Raw genomic sequence first — 13,178 nt, 5'->3', positions numbered from 1 at the left:
ACGTTGCATTCCGGAGAAAATGTTGGAATTTTTCGTTGTATGCAGCAAAAATAAGGTAAGAATGGTTAAATTTATCAAGGCGGAGTATTGTCGGCACAGCCGGCAAATGATATACGGTGGGGGAAACTGTATTTTTTTAACATTTTTATACAATAACAATATTCTGGAGCGAAAAGAGCTGGGTACCGGATACCCAGATTTTTTCGCTTGTACTGTTACCCAGATTTGAGTTTAGGTACCCGAACCCAAATTAGAGTAACCACGGTTTTGCTGATTTTGGGTCACTTTGACATAATTCTGGGTAGCTCCAGGTTAGCGTGTACGATGAAACTCTTTGGGAGCAAGCCACGGATAAACTTCAATAATATTCATACACCCAAAAAATAATCATCGTAAGGTGTGAAAACATGCATGGATTTTTTCCACACCACTTTTCACGTAAATGCTACAGGATGTTACAATAAAGCAAAATATGTCAAACGTCAACTCATTTCATGGTACATGGTATGATTACATACATTTTACGTGAAAGTCCCTTCGATCAACTATATTTCCAAATAAAGGATAATGGATTGTTGCGTAGATGTAATTCATTGTATTTTATTTCACTATATGATGTAAAATACTTTAGGATACATGGTTGATTTATATGTGCCAAATACAGAAAATTCACGATAGTGGTTTTGCAAAAGAAAATATACAAAAGAATTTACAAACATATTTATTGAAAAATTGTTTTACAACGAATTGGCAGAGTATACATGGCTGTGGGTGGTGCAGGTTGCCCTGATCTGATCTGAGTGGCAAAGATTGAACTCCGCTGATTGTATTGATGCGGATCAGACAGGGCTTAGAATATCTTGTGAGGGGTCGCTAAATACCGTAGCTGTAGTTGATGTGGATTTGGCAGAAATGAATATAGCTGTCGATTTGATTGGTTGACTGCAGATTTGTGGGACTGACTTGATTCGTTACTCCCAGGATCTGTTTCCTACTTTGCGATGGAGCTCGCTCCCAAGTGTAACATGTCTTCTGTCGCTTGCTGTAATTGATTCTTGTCACGAAAAATGGTAAGCCTGCTGCGTTATCGACTACTGGTGGATTGGATTTCTGCACGGCAAACCTATTACGAAATAACAAAAATTACATTAAATAAAGTTCAACAAGTTGGTAGATTTTATCTTACGCTCGAAAACCTTCCAAAAATCGAGAACGGTTAAAGAATCCAAAGATAATTAGTTCAGTCATGTTGCCGTTTCACTATACTTTTTCACACAGGAAAATCACGTACTTTTGACAGCTGCTGTGATGCGTGCATGTTCACGTAGTATTAATATGACATTTAGGTAGACTGCATTAAAATATTACATAGATGGTATATGGTGTGCTACGATTTATATCTGACGCACATAAACTAAAGGAAAACAAATAATTTTCCAATCTAAGTGCAGATTCACGTACATTTAACGTTGGAATATTTTTGAGTGTAGATGCAAGGCATTTTTATACCACATTATTGTTCTATGTGACTATTGACCATTGCACGAGTCAAAATCTCCATATAAAAAAAATTGTAAACATTGCCCTCATGAGAAGTCACTCCCATTTAAACACGGGTAAAAAAAATGTAAACATTGCCCTCATACACGGACAGATAAATCAACCCAAACTTTGAGTTCAATATACGCACTATTGAGAATATGGCAGAAAAAATTTACCCAAATTTGGGTAGTTTTCCCTTTCTTTCCCATGATTGCTATCAAAACTAGAGCAAGATGCAAACACCTCACCGAGGTTGCTCAGCCCAATAACCCAAATTTGAGTAAATCCAATATTCTCTATTTTGGGTTGATCAAGGTCCAATTTGGATAAATTAAACTCAGCATTGGGTAAATTGTTTACATGGTATTAAAGGCAAACTACCTAGTGCCAGAAAAGTCATTTTACTCAAATTTGGGTTATTGGCCCAAACCACGGTTTTGAGTGCAAACAACCCACTTTTGGGTAGTTTTGGTTTTCAGTGTATGGTGTCCGATGACGTCATGGTGCAATCGTTAATGTCTCATCACTATTTTAATATTATCTATTTTTTGCAATTAGCAATAGGACGAGACCAGTGGCATTCTATAGAGCTGAATCGATTGGTATATAACACTGTGGGTTTCCGGAACTCTTATCAAAAGTTCGTTTACGGAGTGAAATGATAGCCTTTCGGTACAACTTTGTTGTACAAGAAAGGCAAAAATCCTCAGAAAACACCAACTTACCCAACCATAAAATATCTTTTCATTGAACCAAATTACCTTCAACATCGAAACCGCCTTTCGTTATGCAATGTGCTATGCATACACATCTTAAATAAATTACGCACATTTATATTAAAAATCGCGCAGATATTTGATACACTGATCCAAACATTCCTTCTGGTATCATAAGGTTTTTTAATCTGGCAGTTGATGGAATCATGGATTTCGTGCCCACTAATATAGAGCTTGCTGACGTTTACTCATCCTTCTCTTTCAAGCGCATGGGAATGATAGGATTTGTTTTCATCGAGAAACGCTTCGGAAGCGTTTCCCGATGAAAACAAAACCCATTCTTTCTGTGCGCGTGCAAGAGAAAGATGACTAAATGTCAGCAAGCTCTATTGTGTTTGGTTTCAATCACAAATTACATAACGCTAAAATATTTTCAATCCCCACTCACCCCCTCGTAACATGCTTCGTATGGAAGGCTTCTGAAATTTGTATGGGCCGTAACGCTCGCACAGACACCCTCCCACCCCCTAAAGCATTATGTAATTTGTGAATGGGCCCTTTACAAAGATCCGACACTTGTGGAATCGTTGCAAGGAGAATAAACCCGCACTTTTCAAAACAACCTATTTCCTGAGATGTGAGACCACTTTTGAAACTACATGGGATTAAAACTTCTGAACAAGTTTTCCTGTACCCTTCTGTATTGCTCCGTATTAAGAGCAATTTTGAAGAAATTTGAAGTACAGGGTGCGTGACGAATTTTTGCAGTAACTTAAAAATTTAGCAAATTTTTTAATGTTAATCTTTTTCTGCAATCATAGAAAAAATCTATCTGAAACTTACTGCAAAAATATCCATTGCTGCCAGATATGTCTGAATCTTGTTATGCAATTTAAAAAAAATACCCGTTTTGAAATTTACTGCAAAAAATCGTCATGCACCCTGTATATGCCCCTCAATGTGATCATTTTTGAAGTCATTTCACGTTTATATTCAGCTTATAAGCCAAAAGGCCACCAAAAATCTCTTTCAAGATTAAAGCCCCAAACGCAATACAACGGAACGGCGACGGAAACAGAAAATTTGACAGTTAGCCCATATATATTCTGTCAAATTTGCCGTTTCCGTCGCCGTTCCGTTGTATTGCATTTGGGGCTTAAATTTCAAATAAAAATCATACAAAAACAAATCCGATTCGCCTTCACCGTCAAAAACTGAAAATGGATGAATACGACATTGAACACATTTAACAGATACACACTCAATTAGTTCTTTAGTATTGTAAAACAATAGAAACGAACAATTTTTTTACCCATAACCTAAGGAATCGAAACCTTATTAAAACTATACCATCACACGAGAGAAAATCGGAAGACTTGAAAAATAAATCTATTATAAAAGAAGCCCCTTCGGCTAGAAAACCATGTAGATAACGGCCCAATTTTTGGTCTAACTGTATTTATCTATATCACGTGGATGCCGTAGATTGTACCAATAATTATCACAAGCATCATCCTCATTAGACGTATAGAAATTGCAAAACTAGAACTTATTAGGTAGCCGAAAACTGTGTTAAAACATCAGAATAGCCAACAAAACATTTAGAATAGTGACGCAATCATTATATCAATCTTTCTGGGAAAAAAATCTCTTCAGCAAATAGAATCTAGACAAAAAGGTGATGGAGTTAACTTCATGACATATGTGGGTGTGATAAAATTCACTTCAATCAGATGTATTGTGTTTCAATTTTGATTTTCAAACATGGATAGGGAAAAATTGGCAAATTAATCACTCGAATCATTTCACTTTCGAATAGCTGTATGTATAAAAATGGAAGCGGAGGAAAGTTGGAAATACACGATTGGCATAAGACTGAAACAAATAAAAACTTTAGGCAAATCAATAAAGATAAAGAGTTGAGATTTTGAGACAAAATCGAGCAACACAAAACGAACTGATTGGCTGTGTAGAGCAAGAATAAAACATGAGCAAAACTGGCTAAAAGCTAAAGCGGAAACCAGAAAATTAAATCAAGGTAATTCAATGTGATAAACGTTTAACTAAATTTGGTATCAAAATTGTAGGCTAGCGAAGGATGTTGTTATATTTTCATAACTGGTTTTAATTTTCCGGTTGAATTTCTGATCAAGGTTTCGAGATGTGAGAAAAGAGATTAACTCCACACCATCAAAAATTCTTATTGTACATCGCGCACTGAACCCGTGAGAACTATTTCATATTAGAAAAAAATCTGGCAATTGCTATCTCGAAAAATATTAATCATAAAAAACATCGCAATAAAGCAAATCAAATACATAGATAAATAAAACTACATGTTTGTGGTCCAAAATACATATGTGAATCGCCTATCAGATATTTTTGATACGGAATTCCCGCGATGGTCTCTGAATTGTAAATAGTTTTACTCTAAAAAATGCAGTGATAGTCAACAACTAAATATTTAAATCAATGAACTTTTTTGCGAGGTTCAGGAAGTACAGCGAACGTACGCTAATTTATTTTAGTTTGAAGTTCGCCAGTTGGGACGCATTCGATTCCAAAGCAACTTGATGTCAAAATCACGTTAACGTTTAATTTTTGCTTAACCGGAATCATATTTATCATTTGTTGGAGTACAGTCGTTCTCCAATTAGCGAACTAATACATTCTATTTTCTAGGGAATGTCGAAAACTTCCATGTTAATTGTTTTGAAACTTGTTTTGTAATTCAAATATTCCACCGCACTAACGTAAGCGAAAATAAATAAAAAGATTGATAGTAAAATTACATATTCATATATTGCGTGCAAGGGAGTCTACCAAGACACTGATCATCACGTTACAAAAATAAAACATACACATATAGTCCAATTGAAAAGATTACAAATTGTCAAACAGAAAGTACAGAAACGCAACGATTCCAGCTAAAGCAGAACAAAAGTTATGAACTCAAAGTTACAAAACGGCCAGTACCTCACAACCATAAAATACATTAAACAGTTAGCATAATTATAATTGAATTTTCCACCCTCTATTAGTTGGAATTTCAAAATAAAATCTTTTCCGTCAAAGATAAGAATCTATTAATAAGCTATACACAAGTGGTTTTATTATATTTTTATAAACTAATTATTGTTTTAGTATGATTAAGCGCAATAAACATCATGCCAATGTTGTGGAATGAAATAAGTATAGCATGATAAAATGCATAATATATAATGCAAAACGTGGCTAGATTCAAATATGATTTGTATGCGTATTAAAATAAGATCTACTGGATACTGATCGTGTATCATAAAAATCATTTTATTTATTATAATTACGTCAGTTGACTACTTTGTATCCATATCAAACGATGGAAGAACCAAAACCAATAATTACTTGCATAACATATGTTACTTGTGTCATTACTTATTGTTCGATATTTTACTTTTGACCATCCCTTTTTTCACAAGATTTTGTTCGGACTGCGCAGTTGTGACATGCTATTCGACTATCCAGGTGACATTTCTTTCGTCAATAATTTGAATAACATGTTATTCGGTCCGCATTCTGGTCGGTCTATCATTTTAGTTTGTAATGTGAGTATTCTTATTCATTGTGAATGATTGTGAATGTAGTTTTTTAGAAATAATTTAAATAACGGACCGTAGCAAAAAATACTTATGAAAATTTTGAAACCAGTTGAAATTCAGCTAACAGTGTTCCGCACACGATCTGTACGCTGAACATGACTTCTGATATGGTACGCTATAAATATTAATATGTTGATTGACGTACGGCGCACCATTTCTAAATTTATATTTTTGTTTCACAGTTCGTAAAAAGTTCGTAAAAGAAAAAATCTTCTGCCATGTATAATCTACGAAATAAAAATCCATAGGATTTTACCAACAGGAAATGCTACTGGGAATTTTAAATTGGTAAAATGAATTAATCAACGTATGTTGAATTTAATTCACTTGCCAAATTTGAGCTTAATTAACTTGCTTATTATTCACTTGAGTTGAATGGCAGCGTCGTCGCGCTGATGCACATCTGCATTATATTGACGATGCGTGCACGTGGCGCTGAAAAACTGCTACGTGGGCTTCGGCCCAGACATAATTGATGTTAGATTTCATTCTATGCGGGTTCTTACTAGCGCTCCTTCCCTATAGGGCTTTTTTAGGATAGCGCCCCATTTTCCCACCGGTGGTTCCTATTTTAGGTATCCAGCTTTCCACGCTCACCATAATGGCGGCTGCTATAAATATTTCTGACAGTAACAACTTCCGACGTCGATTTGTATTTGACGCTTTAGTATCTAGGCGACTATTTTCACTTTGTTTATTTATTAATCTCAAAGAAAAAGCTATCTGTACAATCGGGTTTGAAGAATTTCTACATATTTAAAACACTTCTCATTACTTATTTGTATTTTATAGGTTTTTGTGCAAATTGGTGATACTTTCACGAATGTCTGGTGCAGTCAGATACCAAGGAAACTAAATCCAAATGCGAGAAAAGTTACTCAGGCCGAAAAGGGCGGTTCCGAGTGCAGATTCAAATACAAATTATTTTGTTTGTAATTCAAAACTGAATATCTCCGGCTACGAACTCTTATGATCTTCTTAAAGTTAATCACGGACGGCTAGCAATTCTCCAATATCTTAGAGGATCTACTGAGCAATTTAATCTTTATAAGCTTAGCTTTACAAGGTAAACTACTGCGATGTCATTACGCCAAACCGTGAATTATTTTTGCCCAAATACACTAAAGTCGTTTGATTTTTGTCGATTATATTTTTCCCTTTTTCAATGGAACAATCAGGTGTTTTCATAACAGCTGTGATTGTTTAGATAGATCGACGATCATTGTTGTAACTATCCTCGGTGGCTAGAGGCCTACAACTTCTCCATCAAATTGTAATTTACTGAAGAATTAATGGGAACATCTTGGAGGGATCCTGGATTTCTGGAGAAATCTTAAATAGGAGAGGAAACAAATAGCATAAACTAATTCTTCAATCTGGAAATATGTATTGGGGTTTTATTTTGGAAATTTCTTGATCAATTTTAATAAGTAACAACTTCTGTAGGTTCTTCAGAAATACTACATTAAGATTGTGTGTAATCAATAACTTTCTAAGAAGCTTTTACGGGCTGTTCAAAGAAAAAAAATTCAGAATTATCTGATCATTAGAGTTATGCAGATTCGTGGCTCTTCAGAAATTATTCATGCTCTAAAATTATCTCATAGTACATATAACACAAAAAAGGGAAGGATAATCAAACAGAAATTTAAACAACAAAAAACTCTCAAAATGGTGGGGCTCATTGTATCAAAATAATCATTGGATGATCTATTATTTAGAAGAAATTCAAAAACTTGAAGCGGTTTACGATAGGACACACGGTTATAGTCGAAGTAAAATACCACCCCCGTGACCTTGATAACACAGTCAGTAGCGATGGTCCTGTTTCGGTTAGACTCGTACACTGAGAAGAAAGTATTATGCGGCCACCGAGATCCGTTCAAATTGACGACTATCTCTAAAGCAATTTACGCGATTCTCCTAGTTCTCCTCAATGGCCACGACTTGGATCCATTTTGAATAGCAAATAAGACACAATACGTATTTGTGTGATGGGTATCTTTTTTCCGCCTGCCACCTGCAATCGACACCTGTTTGCCTTTTTGTCTGAGTAACTTTTCATGAAATTATATTATTTTCCCCTTCAATCCAAATATTGCTGCACCAGACATTCGTGAAAGTGACATCAATGAACGCCAAATCCTACAAAACTCAAATATATAATAAGAAATTTCCTGAAAATCAAGAAATTGTTTTAACTCTTCCTCTGAGATGAATAAATAAACAAAGTGAAACTTGTTGCCTAGATACGAAAGCATCGAACACAGCTCGGCGTCGGAAGCAGTTACTGTCAGAAAAAATTATAGCAGCCGCCATTATGGCGAGCGTGGAAAGCTGGATAGCGACTTCATAAACATATTGTGTTCTCATCGGGCTAAAAGTAGTCATCTTCTTCTTCAATGGCTCTACATTCCAGCTGGAACTGGGATAGCTGCTCACCTTAGTATTCTATTAGCATTTCCTCACTTATTAATTGAAAGTTTTTCTATGCCCGCCATTGCATGAGTGTGTATTTTGTTTGACAAGCACAAGGGATACAATATGCCCAGGAAGCCCACTTGAAACCATCCTTGACCGACAGAAAAGATAAACTTTGCGGGAGATTTTCTGGAGGAACTTCTTGAAGAAAATACTGAACAATTACTAAAGGAAACTTTTGAGAGATTCCTGGAAGACCTACTCTTTGGAATAACTTGCAAAATAAAAACAGTAGGATTTTCTTTCATGAAAAATCCATGAACATTGTGGGCTAGCCTATTTTTCAGTACTGTATATGCGACACATGGCAACATATTCTTTACGGGCTCTTCATTCCTCTCTTCCTAAATGGAATCGAACTCGCGATCTCCAGACTGTGAATTCCACGCTTTTGGAGACCTCCCTATAATCTTGTAGCGTGCAATTCGGCTACCTTGATGACATGTTATTCAGTCCGTAGTGGAAACACAGTGCAAGAATACGGTATTTTACTCAAGAATTAATATTAATTTTAATAGAACTGCATTCACAATGTAAAGCTAAGAAATAAATTATTAAGAAGTGTATCGCATATAATTATATTTGTTATAGAGAAAGAGACCATCTTTATCATCTGCTATCTATATTTATGTCTCAAGGCAAATGTTGTGTAAGAGAAAAACCAAATACAATACAACAAAATGAAAATGATGTACATCTTCAAAAATTACCTCAGAATCAAAAGTTTCACTAAACAATTTAGTCGATAGTTCAGAGCAGATTTAAGAGTTAATTCAAGTTAAATATTCATCTAATCGTATAAGCATAGTTGAAAACTTTCAATAATATGCTCCACAGATCCTCGTAAACTTGCGTAAACCCGAAAATGTTGAAAGTGTAACTTCAAAATAGCTTATCATAATCGACTAGAATAAATAGCATGATTGCAGCAAGAAGAAACACGCACGAGAATAACTTATCTACATTTATAGTAGACAACAATTTGTATTATAAATATGATCAATTGTACTGCAACTGCAACTTTATGAATGTAATAATTTCATCAACATCACATCGCGAAATACCAGTCGTGCATGCGATAATTATACGAATCAAGCGAACAAACAGCATACATCACGCCCACTAATAGCGAATGAGAAAAGACTTAAATGAAAACAAAACCATTAACTAAAATATACATCTCACTTTATATGCTAGTAACCATCTAAAAATAAATAAAATAAAAATACTAAAAACATGCGTGGCAGTAAGTTTGCCACCAAAACACTTTTTTGAAATCTATTTGATAAAGAATTGCTGCATCATTAAATAATTTTACCTCAGTTATCTACTTCAATAAACTGGCGGAGTTTAATTTTTTTTTGGAAAATTTGCTCGAAAACAAAACTGAGGATATAAAAGTATGATGATATGAATGTTTTAAAAAACATTTCTAACATTGTAGGCTATTCAGAGAACGAACGTTATCATTTAGATATCTTGTATTGATACGTCAAATACCTACTTCTTCTCTGTGGAAATTGGACGAACTTTAACATCAAGCTACCCTTTATCATGTAAATATGATATAGCTTGTAGCCGGGATAGCCTATTATATTTATGTGATCAGATCAACAAAGAATATTTCTTTTTTCTTCTAACGGTTTGTAGCTTCTCGCCCAACTAGTGGATTTACAACCAGATTCCCTTACAAATCTAAAAAAAGAATCAATCGAAATCTTTTTGAAGGCATGGTATCTCCAAGGTCTTATTCTTTCACACAAACGATGGGTTCTTTCTCATACAAGTTTTGAACCTATTTCACCTAATGAAATCATAATTCAGCAGTGAGGATGCAAACGTGCTAGCATGATCCTATACTAGTCATACCCATAAACGGAAGACGGGCTCGTTTTTCTTGTTTCTTTCCGTTGTCATGCTTGTGCTGATTGACAATAGCTTAAACTTAGTAACAGTTTAACGCGACAGTGCTTTTTGACAACTCATTGGTAATAATTGTTATTCTTTTGCGTTAGTCGCGCCGTGTCGCACATCGCGTTTACTTTGGCTTTTCTTGTATATACTACATCATCTATCTATCTAGATAACGTTTATCTCGAGGCTTCTCGTGTGATATTCACAATCATTTGTTATATGATATTAGGACTTCGAGTTGCCTCACAAGATATAGACTAACTTGATGTTAAAGGGTGATTAAAGTTCACAATGTCTATTTTTACTGGATATAATGTATATGACGTATATATCAAGATACTTTTGTACCGCAAACCCCCGCTCATTCGAAACTGTTTAATGCGTTACTGAAGCACGTGCTCAGCTGTCACATTTCGCGCTAGCCGAACCGACGCTTTCGCATCAAGAATGTTGCACACTACAACATCAGAAGAAAAACCTAAACAAAAGTGACAATAGAGTTGCAAAATACGAAAATGTTTAGGATAGCCAGTTTGTCTACTACCGCGTTCGTTCGAGAACAATCACTGTCGAATGAGCGGAGCTTTACGGTATCAATGGTATCAAGTTATATAGCCCGTGGACTGTAAACTCAGTATAGCTATAGTCCGAAGAAACTATAAACGTACATACCGATAAACTTAATAATAATTTCATTCATATCAAACATTGGAAAAAATTGGAAACTGCTGAATAAGTCAAACTGGTGTGTTAGATGCATAATGTGAAATTTATCCCTAGCGTTCTCTACTAGTAAAAGAAATATAGGTCAGTTTGCGTATCAGTAAAAACTGCCAGCAGTGGGATAGATTGTCACATAAGTTAGCGACAAGGTGATATTTACTTTAAGCCCAAATATTTGGAGCTAAATGCTCGATGCGAAGCGCATTTTAGTGATGAGTGAAATTAAACTTAAACAACAGGCACCACTCACTTTAGCAAAATTAATTTGCTTTCTGACAAGTTTATAGTTTAATGATGTTCGCAAAAACTGTAGTAAAATTTGTTAATTAAACATCTGATCTGAACAAAAGTGAAATGAACAAAGGAATACAAAATTGGCAAAAGTATGGATCTTTGAAAAATTGACATAAGTTATATAGAAAATTGTAGGCCTTGAAGTATGAGCCAAGACCATTTCACGCGAATAAAAACATGTGGAATGTACACGTAAATTCTCACAAGACTAGTATTACTCAAAAATTGGTGAACTTGAACAGGAAAATCACATGAAAATTTACGAAATTATCAGGAAAAATATACATCTAAAGTCTTGTAAAATACATAAATAAAATAAAATACCAAGAATTAATCTTCTTAACAAAAATATTAATTTGTTGTATTTTTTGTATGTTCTCAGTTTATCACATCACATTGCTTACCGCGAGAACTCATTATCTAGTGTAAGAAATGGTATAGATGCGCGCTCAAATCACAACAACCAACCCTAGCAGCACAATTTGGTTTGATTTGGTTTTAGCAACTCATATGTGACTTAATTTGGTCTTAAATAAGTAACAGAAACAGGTCTACAACAAGTGTGCTACTCGGGAATCTTCAACACATAAATAAAATTTGGAAAATTTTGAAAACATTTCCAATAAGACGCGCCAATTTCCAATGAAAGGCATAAATTTCCAATCAGCCGTAGAGTTCAGCCCCAAAAGCAATACAACGGAACGGCGACGGAAACGGAAAATTTGACAATTAGCCCATATATTTTCTGTCAAATTTTCCGTTTCCGTCGCCGTTCCGTTGTATTACGTTCGGGGCTTTCGTGCCACAACTAATAGCCTATTCGAACTATGATCGTATGTTGACAGGACAGGGGGTTTGTTCCTCTCTGATTGAGCGTCTGTTTTCCATGTTAGGACCGGCTCACAACAGCGTCGGTTCCCCATGTTAGGAGCGGCTGGTCATCGTCCGTGTGCCAAGGTTTATAGCCCGTACTCCGGAAGCACTGATGATGATTAGGACGCATTCTACGCGCAACTGGGACGTGAGTACGACAGCTGCCAAAGCAACGACAATAAAACCATCATAGGAGAATTGAACGCTTAGGTTGACCAAGAGGGGAGTTTAGACCGGCTATATGAAAGTTCAGTGCCCACCGGCTGATGAACGAAAACGGCCTACGACTAACTGATTTCCTCGCCTCCAAGAATATAGCCATACCAGGCCTTGGAAAATTCGTTCAAAAACGAACGAATGCTTCGTTTTTAGCCCACAGTGAGGTTTTATTTTTGGTGAACCGATTGATGTTTGCTCGATGATGTGGCAGTACGAACAAGGGAAGAGGCAAATATAAAGCATTCGTTTTATACATTGAAAGTGGGGAGTTTTAAACGTGGCAGCTTCACAAGCCGGGTAGTGCCGGGAGACATTGTTCAGTAGGGCAGTGTGAAATGAGGATGCTTCCTTCGTTCATCGGCAGTGTTTCAGATGCGAGTGAGTATTGTGTAAATACAAAACCATATTAGCGAGAAAGAGAGAGCGTGCATTATGTACCTTTCTTTTATACATTCATTTCAACAGAAATGCGCAACTCAGTATAAGTGAGGCAAGAGATATTATTCTCTGCACTAGTGGATGGTTTATTTCACTCTCCAACTGTTTCGTACAGCAGTGTCATATGGAACGAGGAAGCAATCTTCACTAAGTACTTTGAATCTGTTCTCTCATGAAGCTACCATCCTCGGGAGTATATCTGGTGCTGAAACATCAGTCATCATCTTCATTGATTCATTCATCCAAGCCCTGAGCCATACACAGCTTTCCGTATCGGTATACCAGGAAGTATCACCACTGCAGATTTATGAACGGCACTGCTCCAACATTATCGACGTCA

This window comes from Armigeres subalbatus, chromosome 2 (assembly GCF_024139115.2).
Source record: "Armigeres subalbatus isolate Guangzhou_Male chromosome 2, GZ_Asu_2, whole genome shotgun sequence".
NCBI classification, from domain to species: Eukaryota; Metazoa; Arthropoda; class Insecta; order Diptera; family Culicidae; genus Armigeres; species Armigeres subalbatus.
The sequence above is the reverse complement of the archived record's forward strand: the minus strand, read 5'-3'. Positions refer to the sequence as shown.